The 14490-nt window shown below is 47.8% G+C and overlaps 1 protein-coding gene across 4 annotated transcripts in view; it reads left to right on the top strand.

Annotated features, from left to right (window-relative positions):
• LOC118093828 (claudin-15) overlaps positions 1-14490 on the top strand; it is a 29324-nt gene that overhangs the window by 9019 nt on the left and 5815 nt on the right. The window lies entirely within an intron of this gene.

The raw sequence follows: 14490 nt of genomic DNA, 5'->3' as shown, positions 1-14490 counted from the left end.
CAAGATTCTCCACCTGCCCTGAAAGATGATGCATCAGAACACATTGAGAGTAAAGTGTGTGTGTGTCAGCGCAGGAAATTAGCATTCCCTTACTGAAGGTAAAACATAGTCTTCACAGAGCTTTAAACAAAATAACATTTTTTTGCTATTATTAAAAACAGCTAAAGGTTTGTGATGGCAGGCTATTCATCTGTATAGGGAAGGTATTGTTGGCCTTGGCAATGGGACAATGTATTGTAGAGAAGCAACTGAGCTTTAAATAAGCTATTAAAAATAACTGTACACAGTGGTGTGCCTGTTATATAGGGGGATTTGTTCGTCACCAGTAAAGTGTTGGGTTATGATCAGGCTTTATTAAAATTACATTTGAAAATTTGCATTTTGTTTTGCATACACTCAACAAAATCTGCATTGACCTGAAAATATATAGGCTTGCTTTTCTGCATTTTCAAATAATGTACTTCTGGCTTCCATGAGCATTCTGCAGAGGCAATGCTACAGGGATTAATTCCCTTTGGATAAGAGAGAACTGGAGATTTACAATGTATAAGCAAAGCATGTTAGAAACAAATACTGTATTTTTCCATGTGTAAGACTAGGGAGTTTTTTTTAACTAAAAAAATAGGTTTAAAATTGGGGCTCGTCTTATACACGGGTAGTGCTAAGGGGGTGTTTTCTTAATTTGGAGTCCCCAAAAATAGGGGGCGTCTTATACACGGGGGCGTCTGATACACAGAAAATTATGGTAGTTTCTTACAGCAAGTAGAACAACTGCTGAGCCTGCATCAGATTCCTCAAATGAACAGCATGGATTTTCACAGCCTTCTGGGCTACTTCTAGTTCAGCTACCTCTGGTTAAAATCTCTCACTTTATATAGCCCCTTAATAGACATTATAACCTCATAAACAAATGCTTGTGATGTGGTTGAGAGTGGAACCTGCAACCAAGATACCATAATTTCCCACCTGCACACATTTGTTTTGTGTACCATCTGAAATTGGCCGTTCTTTGCAAATGCTTACTTGCTCCAGTCTATTTCTCTGTTCTTCCCACTAGCTGAAGGCTGGGAGAGACATTCCAGGTCAATAGTATCCCCAGTCATCAAGGAACACCACTGTCCTTTTGTTAGGTCCTATCAATATTTTAATTTGTCAGGCAAAACCATAGTGATGGGGACCCAGTCACAGTAATAAGGACAGCCAAACTCATAACAGTGTTTTATAGATTGTTTGAGCAGACCATGCCAGAGTTATCACTCTGCCCTCATTTTTTACAGTTTCTGACCTTCTTGTCCAGTGTTTCTCAACCTGTGGGTCACGACTTGCAAGTAGGTCATGAATCCTGTGCAAGTGGTATACAGGCTGTATCAGTAAACCCAAAATAATTGATTGCTTTAAATCTTTTACTGGTATAATGAATATATCTCATAACTCTCTTATTTTAGTGCCATGTTGCTGTATTGCAGCTGAATGTCAGAAAGGCTTGAGTGTTAACATTTTAACACTGGGGAATCGCTTTTTGGCAACTGCCAGTAGATCTGGTGACAGCTGGCTACATGATGCTCATACAGGAAGTTGTCTGAAAGACTGCTGTACTTCACTCCTGATGGGCAGGCACCAATGGCACCTTGTGTCGAGCTGTCCATTGCCAGATCTGTCACAAGATGAGCTAATTATTAATAGTGATTTGAGGTTTGCTGCGTCAAAATAAGAAATAATATCTTTACTCTGTGTATCAATAGTGATCTGAGACTACATGAGGCAGCCATGAAACCTTGCTTCGACCTGCTTGGTTGGAGAAATGCAAGCTCAGCCATCTCACTGATACTTGCCAAAACAGACTTTATTGTAAATAAAACAATTAAAATATTTGTAGTTCATTATATCAAACACTGCTTGTGTAACCTTTGTTTTTAGAATAATTTTTATAGCTCATGAAGCAGTATCCTGCAGCCAGGTGGTATGTGTTCTTATATTCTCATAAACAAAACTGAATAACTTTGTAGGTGCTATAAATATTTCAACAAATCCACATCAATAGGGGTGTTAAGCAACTTTTGGCTTGGATGCCTCAAGTAATGCATATAAAATAGGCAAATGCATGAAACCCAAGAGGCAAAGGTGTCAGTGCTGAAATTCATGTGACCCTAAAAGGATGGGTTGACATATCTGAGCTAGTGTTACCTTCTGGAGGAGGGAGAAATCTTTATTCCTTTGCTTTATTGCTGATTTCCTACAAGTTCCTGTTTATTAGCCCAGTTTGTGGTTGAGATGTCATGACCTTAGTGAGAAATGACTAACTACAGTGGTGCCTCGCTTAACGAATGCCCTGCTTAACGAAATTTCCGCTTAACGAAAGGATTTTTTGAGCGGAGCTTGCCTCACTAGACGAATGCGTTTTACGAAAAATTCGTCTAGCGAATCACGGTTTCCGATAGGAATGCATTAAAATTCAATTAATGCGTTCCAATGGGCAAAAAAAGTAAAAAAAAAAAATCAGTGCATTCCTATGGGATTCGCTAGACAAATTTTTCGCTATAAGAAAAGACCCGTGGAACGAATTAATTTTGTCTAGCGAGGCACCACTGTAGTTGGTTGTATTATATGTTTTCTGAATTGTGACTCAGCTTTTGGAAGACGATTCCATTGTCTGTACAAAACTCCATTCTTTCCTATAGGAGGTGATAATTAAACTTTGCTCGTAACACAGGATTAGTTTTCTGATCTTTATCCTATATAATAATGTCCATGTTGTCCCTGCGTCCAGATGTCCCGTGTGTCCCTGGGGTACTGCGCATGTACCCCAGAGACACAGGGATTGGACGGAGGGACAACGGCCAACCGCCGCTCCGAAGCCCAGTCTCATGCTGGAGGTGCACGGCGAGGCGGCGGGGGAAAGAAGCGCTCCCCCCGGCAGCCTTGCCGCGCACCTCCGGCATGGGACGGCGCTTCCTCGGCCGAAGCGGCAGCGGGCGCCGAGGGAAGCCGGCTTTGGCTTGGTGGCGGCGGGAAGAAGAGGAGGAATTCCTCCTCTTTTTCCCGCCGCCGCCAAGCCAGTCCCCAAGCCAAAGTGCGGCGCGGCGGGGGCTTTTCGCCGTTTGCCTTCCCGGAGCGAAGGGGGAGGCAAACGGCGAAAAGCACCCGCCGCGCCGCACTTCAGCTCGGGGACTGGCTTGGCGTGCGCGGCGAGGCGGTGGGGGGGGGAGAAGCGCTCCTCCCCCCCGCCGCCTCGGCACGCAGCGCCGGCATGGGACGGAGTTTCGGAGAAGGTCTCCGAAGCCCCGTCTCATGCGGGAGGTGCGCGGTGAGGCGGCGGGGGGGGAGAAGCGCTCCTCCCCCCCTGCGCCTCACCACGCAGCGCCGACATGGGACGGGGCTTCGGAGACCTTCTCCGAAGCCCCGTCTCATGCGGGAGGTGCGCGGCGAGGTGGGGGGGGAAAGCGCTCCTCCCCCCCGCCGCCTCACCAGGCAGCGCCTACATGGGACGGGGCTTCGGAGACCTTCTCCGAAGCCCCGTCTCATGCGGGAGGTGCGCGGCGAGGCGGCGGGGGGAGAGAAGCGCTCCTCCCCCCCCCCGCCGCCTCACCACGCAGTGCCGGCATGGGACGGAGTTTTGGAGAAGGTCTCCGAAGCCCCGTCTCATGCGGGAGGTGCGCAGCGGGGGGGGGCAGGAGAAGTGCTTCTCTCTCCCCCCCCCCGCCGCCTCGCCACGCACCTCCCGCATGAGACGGGGCTTCGGAGACCTCCGAAGCTCCGTCCCATGCTGGCGCTGCAGGACAGCAGCGTTCTAGCGCCCGTTTTTAAACGGGCTGAATTCCACTAGTATATTAATAGGTCAGGATATTTACTCATGCCTTTCAGGGTTCATTTAAGATAATAACAAGTTTCAGGGTTAAAATAGGTCATCATATCAAGTTGTGCCAACTTCACTGCTGCTATGATCTACAGCAGTGTGTGGGAAATGATTTGGGGCGCTGGAACGATCCAGGGGGGTGGTAGTAGCCCTGGGTCAATTGAGGGGCATGAGATAAAAAATAAGGGGGCGGTGGAAGCATAAAGAAAGAAGAGAAGAGAGAGAAGAGAAGAAAAAATTTGTAACAGCCAGGGGTCCTAGCAGCTTGGAGTGGCTTGGAGGGTAGCAGCAAGGCTTGTTACAAAGTAACAGCCAGCTGCTAACAGCCAGATGTAGCAGCAAAGGGTATAGCACCGAGGCTTATTACAAGTGGTGGGCTCTCGTGAAGGAAGACAGACAACTGATAGAATCAACCAACCGTGGGACGAGAGCCCCGAGCTCTCTCGTGACCACATATTTATTAGGTATAGTAAATGCATATGCAATAGCCATAAACCAATCATTACAATACACCTATATAGCAATAGCCAATAATATCAGCAGAACACTCTTATGCCCATATATGCTCAGACCCTATTGTTCTCCATAGTATGCATGTTTCCCATGGGAAGTTTGAGCTCCTGGGGAATGAATAATTAAAGATGGATGAAAACGTTCCCAGGACTGGCATGACCTGAGGAATGGATAACTTGTGATGTATGTGAGATGTTCCTCATGGCTGGCTTGGCTTCCTAGGACCATCTATCTTGTGGTATGGGGAGAAGTACAGACTCTACATCCGGCTCGTTATGCCTAGCCGATCTTGCCATGGTGCCTGCATACCACTTGGAGAGTGGAGCGCAGAAGCACCATTTCATGGCTTTAGGATGTGGCTGCATTATTCCCACATGTCCACTGTTTTTGTTTTTTCAAGGCTAAGAGATCTGGTCTGAGAGGTACCTTCCCATGGATCGAGAGCCAGAAGGTCCCCCACTGGGGAGGGAGGTGGAGCGATGGGGGTAATGTGTTGCTGGGCAAGGAGAAGCATAACTTGGGCAGCTGCTTTGCGTTCTGCAATTACTGACAGGCTATTGGTAATGGTTCTCATTAGAATAGGTAACACACAGGGAAGCAAAATACATCCAATGGCTATAAAACCAGTGAGGGCCACAATGGCCTGTAACCCTGGGAGCTTTGGGAACCAGGATCCAAAAACATCATGCAAACTAAACCCTTTCCAAACTTGGTCTGGGTTGTGTGTCAATTGGCGAAGCTCTGTAGTGAGTGTCTGTACCACCTTACCAACCGGATTGATTTGGAGACAACAGTTGGTAAGATTGAATTTTCCAGGGGATGGAGGCAGAGGAATTTAGGAAGGGGAAAAGGGACACATTGTAATGGGGAGGGGCACTCAAATTACCGGGGGAGGTCCATGAGGTATAAGTATCGTCCCATAGGCCCAAACAAATGAGGTCACCAACAGGGGTTGAGCCATTGCGGGTGAAGCCATTATGGCCGACCAGATTTGTTGTGAGGGACCAAATCAAGTCCTGATTGGATGTGCGGGCCGTAATGTTACCCGCTATGGACATATTGTTGAAGGTCTCTGGGGAGGCTTCAAGAGCCTCCCATGGCCACTGCTCACCCATGTTGGTCCCCCCCACATACAAAACAACTTTTAATGCTGAGTTCTTTTGCAATGTCCTCCGCCAGTTCCAAAAACAAATTAGTAGCCTTTTGGCTAAGCTGCAATGGGTTGGAGGACAATTGTTCCACAGAGTCATAAACGGACCAGTGAGATGAGTGCTGGGAGCCTTCGAACAGTTCAGAGATTGTGACAGTGATGTATGTGATGGGGTCGGAGCTGGGGGCCGTCGATGCCGAACCCATAGCTGGCAACTGCAGGATGGTTGCGACTGAAAGTCAGGGAGACAATATTGGCGCGGTCCCGGCGAAAGGAAGTAACATAGGGGCAGCCAGTGTAGCCACCCCCCGTATAATCGCAAACACACTGCCAGCCGCTGCAGCGGGTGGAGCCAGCACAAGGGAGCCAGGCCTCGGGGGAGCCATATTGCCACTGTGAATTAGCGGCACACAGGTACTTATGGTGGAATTATGCAGACAGGTGCGATGTAGGGGGCAACAGGCGCGGGGTTGCTGAGTATGGTAGACCAGCGTTGAGGTGACTGCTCCCCCTTTCCGTGCCTTTGTGATGCACTGATGACAATCATCGGCACCTGCAGAGGAATCAAGAGGGGGGAGGGGTAGGAGGAGGAGAAGGGGAAGGTGGGGGATGATAGGGCCGGACGGCCCGAGCAGGAACCCAGATGACTTCATCTTGGAACTGGACGGCAGCATAACCTCTGGCGTGCGTGATGAGTTCCCCAGGACCTTTCCACGTCGGATCCGGTAGATGGCGGAAGAGAACCAATGGTTTGACAGGGCGGGCTGCTGGGGAAGTAGAGAAATGACGGGTGGCCGCAGAGGTCGGTGGCGAACCCGTGAGATTCAAAAAATTCAAAGTGAACAGACACAGGTTGAGGCGATTTTGGAATTCTGGCAGGGTAGGGGCGCCCTTATGGGGCTCAAGGCGATCGAGGGCCGTTTTAAGGGTGTGATTTGCACGTTCCACAACGGCCTGGCCTTGAGAATTGTATGGAATGCCAAATTTATGGATTATGTTCCATTGATGACAAAATTGTGCAAAGGCCAAGCTAGCATAAGCAGGGCCATTATTGGTCTTCAGTTCTTTTGGGCGGCCGAGGACCGAAAAAAAGCGAATGCAATGATTGATAACATGTTTCACAGCCTCTCCTCGCTGGGGGGAGGCAACAATAAAACCAGAGAAGGTATCAGCTGAGACATGGAGAAATTTCCAAGGGGAGAAGGGTGGGTATTGGGTAACATCCATCTGCCAAATTTGACAGGCGGATGTGCCCTTTGGGTTCACCCCAATGGGGACAGAGGCAGCTTGGCGGCTGCAAGTGGGGCACTGTTGAATAATAGTCGCTGCCTCTGCCCCTGTGATGGCAAACTCCTTCATGAGGGCCTTTTTATTCTGATGATAGAAGGAATGGCTTTCCCACGGAGTCATGGCATGCAGTGGGAACAGGGAAGGGCCCTGAGCTGCAGCATGATCTGCGCGGTCATTGCCCTCCTGCAGTGGGCCCAGAAAGGGCTGATGGCTTCTGATATGCGTAGCGAAAAAGGGAACAGGACGGCTCATTACAGCCTGTTGGAGGGCAATGAAGAGGGACAGAAGATCAGGCTCAATTGAGGGGGAAAGGTAGGCAGCATAGATGGTAAGCAGGATCTGAGTAACATACAAACTATCCAAGATAAGATTGATGGGTTGCTTTGGGAACCGCTGGAAGGCAAGGAGTTGGAACCCAGTTGGTGGGGAACTCTTTTAAACTGTCAAAACTGCCTTTTAGAGGAGGAAGGTTAATTGTGTCTGAGAGTGCACCAAGAAAAGGAGGGGGGCTAAAGGAGGAGACAGGTTCTGAGCGATAATAAAGTTACCTCTGGAAGGAGGCTAGCTTTACAATAAGGGAATTTCTAATGAAGTGAAAACCCTTATCTGAGTACACATAGGAACAGTCTTATTTATAGCTCCAAGTCTATATAGGTACCTGGCCACGTTTAGGCTGGAAGAGGACTCTCTTTTATTTTTGAAAACCCACAAGTGCTAGAGGGTTTAAAAAAAGGCTAGAGGGATAAGTGGGAGGTTTGATTTACCTCAGAAATCCCTGTTAGTGCTTTTAATAATTGAGAGGTCAGAGTTATAAGACTGAAAGTGAGAGGACTTTCGTCTCAGGAACATTGCGTAGAAGTTGGAACCGGGGATCAGAGGGAGGATGGCAACTCACCCTGCCAGGCCAATCGGCAAGAGCGGCCTGCAGGGCCTCACAATTAATAAAAAAATGTGTCCCAAATGGTCAGTGAGCAAGGCACAAAAAGGGTTTTAGGTTCGCAACCAATGAGAGCTTTTGCACGGAGGCGGCCTCTGGCGCAAAGTTGTGCAAATTGAGAGGGTTTGGGATTGATGGTAGCGCGGGGGGTATGGGGGAGGTGCAACCATTCCAGGATCCGCACTGAATCAGAGGGGGGAGATTGAATAAGGGCGGCCGTGAGCAAGGAGGGGGTGTTCAAGAGCACCAGAGATAGAGAGACGTTAGGTACGGCCCAGTCCACCCACCTGGTCGGCAGGGCCTCTTCAATCAGGTGAATAACCTGCCATTGGGCCGAGGTGAGCGTGATTGGATCAGAGGGTTTAAGGCCGCCACGCAAAGCCTCGAAAAGGGGAGTTAAGGCTGATGTGGACAATCCGAGGAAAGGACGAACCCAATTAACAGAGCCCAGATACTGTTGGAGGCGAACAAGGGTGATGGTGGGTCCGAAAGAGAAGCGGGGAAAAAAGAAGGGATAGCCGCTGATGCAAGGACTTTATGTCCCAGGTAAGAAATATTGAGTGGGTGTGAGGCACATACGTGCCAGATCTTTCCAGTCTTGCGGGATGAGGAAATAGGAGTGGGCCAGGGTATTAAAAAGTCCCTGCGTATACGGGCTTGTGACGCCATACTTCGTGCAGGTGGACTTAGCTTCCTTAACAAGGTCTAGGGGTATGGCTATCCAACTGGCAGTAGCGTCTCCGGTAGCTGGATCAGTGGCATATGCGAGGGGGAACGCAGCAAGTTGGGAGAGGTCTTCAGGGGTTAGGGCGCCGCTCTGGGCACCCTGGAGAAGAGTGAGGCGGATGTGACCGATTTGCTGTGGTCCCTCAGCCCGTGTGGTACATGTAGTACCGGCCGGAGTGGCCAGGGCTGAATCCTGCACGGAGACCGGTTCCGGGGTCAGGGGCATCAGCAGTGGGACTTGTGAGGGGGCACTAGGCGTTGGGGATTGATTGGGGGTAAGGGGGACCTGCAGCGGAGCAGAGGGGGGTGGAGAAACAATATCTAAAGCAAAAGTATCAGAGGGAGAAACCACCCAGACAGAAGAATTGTACGGTGGGGGATCTAAGAGGGGTTTCATGAGGGACTGGTCATGGGCTAAAAGGCATTCAAAGACCAGTTTCCATGCACTAAGAATCTTGGGCGGCGTGCGTGGGGAGGTATGAAGAAAGTTACCAACCTTCTGCCACGTTTCAAGTTTTAAAGAGCCACCCTCTGGGTACGCGGGGCAATTATCCCACACGTATTTTAGCAATGAGGCAAGTTCAGATTTAGAGATGGAGTTATGAAGAAACTTGCCATTAGAATGAAATAAATAGAGGTTGTGCTTGGTTAATTCACACAGCTCATATAAATGGCGCTGTTGGAGCTGTGAGAAACCACCCCCCATACTCACGAGAAGATCACGGCTGCCAGCAGCGAGATCGGGTGCACCGAGCCTGTTCCAGGCGATGAGCAGGGGAGGCCCAAGGACGTATCCGAAGATCACGTCGGGGTCACCAGATGTAACAGCCAGGGGTCCTAGCAGCTTGGATTTGGGGCGCTGGAACGATCCAGGGGGGTGGTAGTAGCCCTGGGTCAATTGAGGGGCATGAGATAAAAAATAAGGGGGCGGTGGAAGCATAAAGAAAGAAGAGAAGAGAGAGAAGAGAAGAAAAAATTTGTAACAGCCAGGGGTCCTAGCAGCTTGGAGTGGCTTGGAGGGTAGCAGCAAGGCTTGTTACAAAGTAACAGCCAGCTGCTAACAGCCAGATGTAGCAGCAAAGGGTATAGCACCGAGGCTTATTACAAGTGGTGGGCTCTCGTGAAGGAAGACAGACAACTGATAGAATCAACCAACCGTGGGACGAGAGCCCCGAGCTCTCTCGTGACCACATATTTATTAGGTATAGTAAATGCATATGCAATAGCCATAAACCAATCATTACAATACACCTATATAGCAATAGCCAATAATATCAGCAGAACACTCTTATGCCCATATATGCTCAGACCCTATTGTTCTCCATAGTATGCATGTTTCCCATGGGAAGTTTGAGCTCCACACAGGATTAGTTTTCTGATCTTTATATATTAATAGGTCAGGATATTTACTCATGCCTTTCAGGGTTCATTTAAGATAAGAACAAGTTTCAGGGTTAAAATAGGTCATCATATCAAGTTGTGCCAACTTCACTGCTGCTATGATCTACAGCAGTGTGTGGGAAATGATTTGGGGCGCTGGAACGATCCAGGGGGGTGGTAGTAGCCCTGGGTCAATTGAGGGGCATGAGATAAAAAATAAGGGGGCGGTGGAAGCATAAAGAAAGAAGAGAAGAGAGAGAAGAGAAGAAAAAATTGAAAAAACATTCATCCATGTTTCACCTGTAGTGTAACGGCGCTTACTGCCAGGTTGGGCAGCATTGTGGTATAGTGACAATGCCTCCCCTGGATCCGGTGGTCGTGCTGGAGGCAAAGGGTTTTCCTAGGCTTGGATGAAGCCTTTTTGGGCAGCGTTGTGGTATAGTGACAATGCCTCCCCTGGATCCGGTAGTCGTGCTGGAGGCAAAGGGTTTTCCTAGGCTTGGATGAAGCCTTTTTGGGCAGCGTTGTGGTATAGTGACAATGCCTCCCCTGGATCCGGTAGTCGTGCTGGAGGCAAAGGGTTTTCCTAGGCTTGGATGAAGCCTTTTTGGGCAGCGTTGTGGTATAGTGACAATGCCTCCCCTGGATCCGGTGGTCGTGCTGGAGGCAAAGGGTTTTCCTAGGCTTGGATGAAGCCTTTTTGGGCAGCGTTGTGGTATAGTGACAATGCCTCCCCTGGATCCGGTGGTCGTGCTGGAGGCAAAGGGTTTTCCTAGGCTTGGATGAAGCCTTTTTGGGCAGCGTTGTGGTATAGTGACAATGCCTCCCCTGGATCCGGTGGTCGTGCTGGAGGCAAAGGGTTTTCCTAGGCTTGGATGAAGCCTTTTTGGGCAGCATTGTGGTATAGTGACAATGCCTCCCCTGGATCCGGTGGTCGTGCTGGAGGCAAAGGGTTTTCCTAGGCTTGGGTGAAGCCTTTTTGGCTTCACCCAGGCCCGAAGTGGATCGCAGCTTGTCTGCCCATTTGGGAAGGCCGTGGGGCGGATTGGACTATTACTTTGATTGAACATGCATGGGATTCAGCTGCTTGTTAACTTATTTTTCAGGAAGTTGTAGGCATAAATGTAGATACATAAAAGAACGCAAATTTGTCATTGCACCTTTCTGTTTATTTGCTTAAAGAAAGTAAATTCCCAGGGGGCGCTGAGTAATTTTTTTCTGAAAAGGGGGTGGTAGGCCAAATAAGTTTGGGAACCTCTGATCTACAGCAATAAATCATAGGAAAAGTTCAGACTGGCACACATTGTTATGGATGCTCTCCAGGGTTTCAGGCTGAGTTGTCTCCCAGCCCTACCTGGAGATGCCAGAAACTGGATGTTACCATCTCTGTGAAAAATAGGTGCTTTGTCACTGACTTTCCTTGTGTATCTACTTATATATTTTAGAAACTTGTAGTGTTTGCACTTCATTAAGGAATGGAGGGCTACCTAGCTTTGGAAATTACGTAGTTGACACTTCACACGCAAGTAGCTGCTGACACATTTGCTGCCTTGCTTATTATATTTGAAGTAAATTACTCAACTATCTGATAAGAGGGGCAATCAAACCTCTGTACTGAACATAGTAGCAGCCTGTTCTTACTGATATATATAGTTGTGATAGTATGGGAGACCATTTGCTTTGCAAGTGGTTAAGAGCGGTAGACTCATAATCTGGGGAACCGGGTTCGCGTCTCCGCTCCTCCACATGCAGCTGCTGGGTGACCTTGGGCTAGTCACACTTCTTTGAAGTCTCTCAGCCCTACTCACCTCACAGAGTGTTTGTTGTGGTTGGAGGAAGGGAAAGGAGAATGTTAGCCGCTTTGAGACTCCTTCGGGTAGTGATAAAGCGGGATATCAAATCCAAACTCTTCTTCTTCTTCTTCTTCTTCTTCTTCTTCTTCTTCTTCTTCTTCTTCTTCTTCTTCTTCTTCTTCTTCTTCTTCTTCTTCTTCTTCTTCTTCTTCTTCTTCTTCTTCCACCAGCATAGCAACAGATCATGTGGCATCCTACATTACGTAAGGAGTGTGGCAAGCAAGCCCACCCAGAGCTAACCCAACCACACAAGCATGTCAACTAGTGGTTTTAGCAGTGTGACCAGGATGTAGCATGTTGGATTCCTCCCCCCCCCTGCCATGTGTCGGGTCACCAAACATTGAGTCAGTTGGCAACTACTTGACGTTTAGAACACATCTGAAGGCAGCCCTGTTAGGAAAGTTTTTAATGTTTGATGTTTTAATCTCTGTTGGAAGCCGCCCAGAGTGGCTGGGGAAACCCAGCCAGATGGACGGGGTACAAATAATAAATTATTAGTAGTAGTAGTATTATTAGGATTGTTGAGAAAGAGCTGTTGGTGTCAATCACAAAATGGTTGTTGTGGGGAGTGGTGTAAGATAAAATGACCATCATGTCTAAAAGTGATAAGAGGCAGGGCTACAAAATGATGTTGGCATTTCCCCTGCATTAATGGAGAGACGGGCATCTATATCAGCCATTGCCATGCTTGCTCTCAGAGAGAAGCTCTTTGCAGCTCTTCTCTCTTCAGAACCGAAAGGAGAGAGGATATCTGATCCAGGCATCCAATGAAATGTGAACATGTTTATGGGGATGTGTTCAGTGTAGGGGAGGGTGAGCCACTGCAAACAGGAACTGAGGAGGAAGAGCAAACAGTTCCTTGTGCATTGTGGATTTTTAAGGGAATATTTACTGAGCCCTTTCATGCACACCATAGAGGGTACCAGTAGGCACATTGGTCCCTATGGTAGCCCCCTGCAGGTCTAACTGAATTTGGGCATTTAAATAGCCACTTCTTTGGATGCTTGTGGGAAATAAGTATGATGTCCAGGCAACCAACCACCAAAACTGTGAAGTTTTGTTTGGTTGTATCCAGTGGTGGCTTTGCACTGTGCATGCTCAGGGTACCTGTTTTCTACCAATCCCCGCTCCCCACTGCAGTTCCCACGCTCCACCCAAAGGTGCTGAACCCCCTGGGACCGTATTGGTTATGGCACAAAAGTTGCAGTAAGAAAGTAGGCTGGTGGGGTTGCTCAGCAAAAATAGTGTGCCTCGAGTCATGGGCTAGTGAGGGGTCCCTCTCCCCCCTTAAAGATACAAAGTAAAGGTTAAAAAGATAAAGGATCCCTGGACAGTTAAGTCCAGTCAAATTTGACTACAGAATGGGGTGCGACACTTATCTCTGCTTTCAGGCCAAGGGAGTCAGCATTTTTTCGCAGGCAGCTTTCCAGGTCATGTGGCCAGGATGACTAAACCGCTTCTGGTGCAACGGAACACCATGACAGAAGCCATAGCACACAGAAACACTGTTTACCTTCCCACTGCAGCAGTACCTACTTATCTACTCACACTGGTATGCTTTCGAACTGCTAGGTTGGTAGGAGCTGGGACAAAGCAACAGGAGCTCACCCTGTCATGTGGATTTGAACTGCTGACTTTACGATCAGCAAGCCCAGAGGCTCAGCGGTTTAGACTGCAGAACCACCTGTGTTTCTTTTCCTTACCCTTTATACAAAGTACTCACATAGATCCATGTATGCACAGGGGCAGCCTAGTCATGCTTCTTGCGGCAATTATTGTGCAGTTATTTGAACTGAACGGTCTTTGACCTTGTTTCTTTCTGCTTCTACTCTCTGCGTCTGGGTTCTAATTTTTAGAAGAAACTAACTTTGCTTTGATGGTGTGCCATTAAATATATATTTTACTCAAAACTCCCCTGCTTTCTAAAGGAGGTTCCAGGTTTCTTTCTTTCTTTCTTTCTTTCTTTCTTTCTTTCTTTCTTTCTTTCTTTCTTTCTTTCTTTCTTTCTTTCTTTTAAAATGCCTTTATTTTGCTGACCATTAGAGGGACAATACTGCTTCCTTCCTTTTTTGTGCTCTGACTGCACACAAGTGCTTTGTGAATTGAGTCTGGAGGGGAAGAGCTAGATTGAGACTTAAAAAATAGCCTTTTAACTAAAAGGATTCCAAAACAAGCAAGTCCACAGTCTCTGTCCTTATTAAACCAGTGAAAGTATCTGCCAGAACTAGAAATGTATTCTTAAAAAGAAAATATCTGATCATCGAGCGTTATGCTTTGCCCCTGTTTCATAATAAACTTTGTGGTGGCAATTATACCTTGGACTGCCTCTGGATTTGCTGCCAAAAGCAAGGCAGGAGGTAGGGTGGCTGCTTAGGAATGACCGAAAAAGAGGTACTGCCTCACCAGAAAAATGGAGGTCAAAAGAGGACACTATTAGAATCAAGTGGTATATAAATATCTACAAAGACCAGCAGTAGTGTTAGGGTGTGTATATCTGAACCCCCATGCATGCCCATCTCCCACATATATCCCACACACACTCCCAAAAAGTTTAAGATCTTTAAACATTTGTACGTTAAGACTATGTGTTCCTACCCTTGTTTTTATGCTCAGAAGAAATTCACAAATGAGAAATAAAGAACGATTGGTTGGTTACTTGAAACAAAAGTTACAGAGTATATGGATGTTGTTTTCCAACAGCAAAGTTAAATTTAAGCAGTCAGCATACAGTATCTCACAGCATGTATACCTTGATCTTGAGAGGGAAAAGGATCCCTAACTATTTCAG

The sequence above is a fragment of the Zootoca vivipara genome, chromosome 5, assembly GCF_965207765.1.
Source record: "Zootoca vivipara chromosome 5, rZooViv2.hap1.1, whole genome shotgun sequence".
NCBI classification, from domain to species: domain Eukaryota; kingdom Metazoa; phylum Chordata; class Lepidosauria; order Squamata; family Lacertidae; genus Zootoca; species Zootoca vivipara.
Note: the sequence above shows the minus strand (reverse complement) of the source record. Positions and strands in the feature narration are given on the sequence as shown.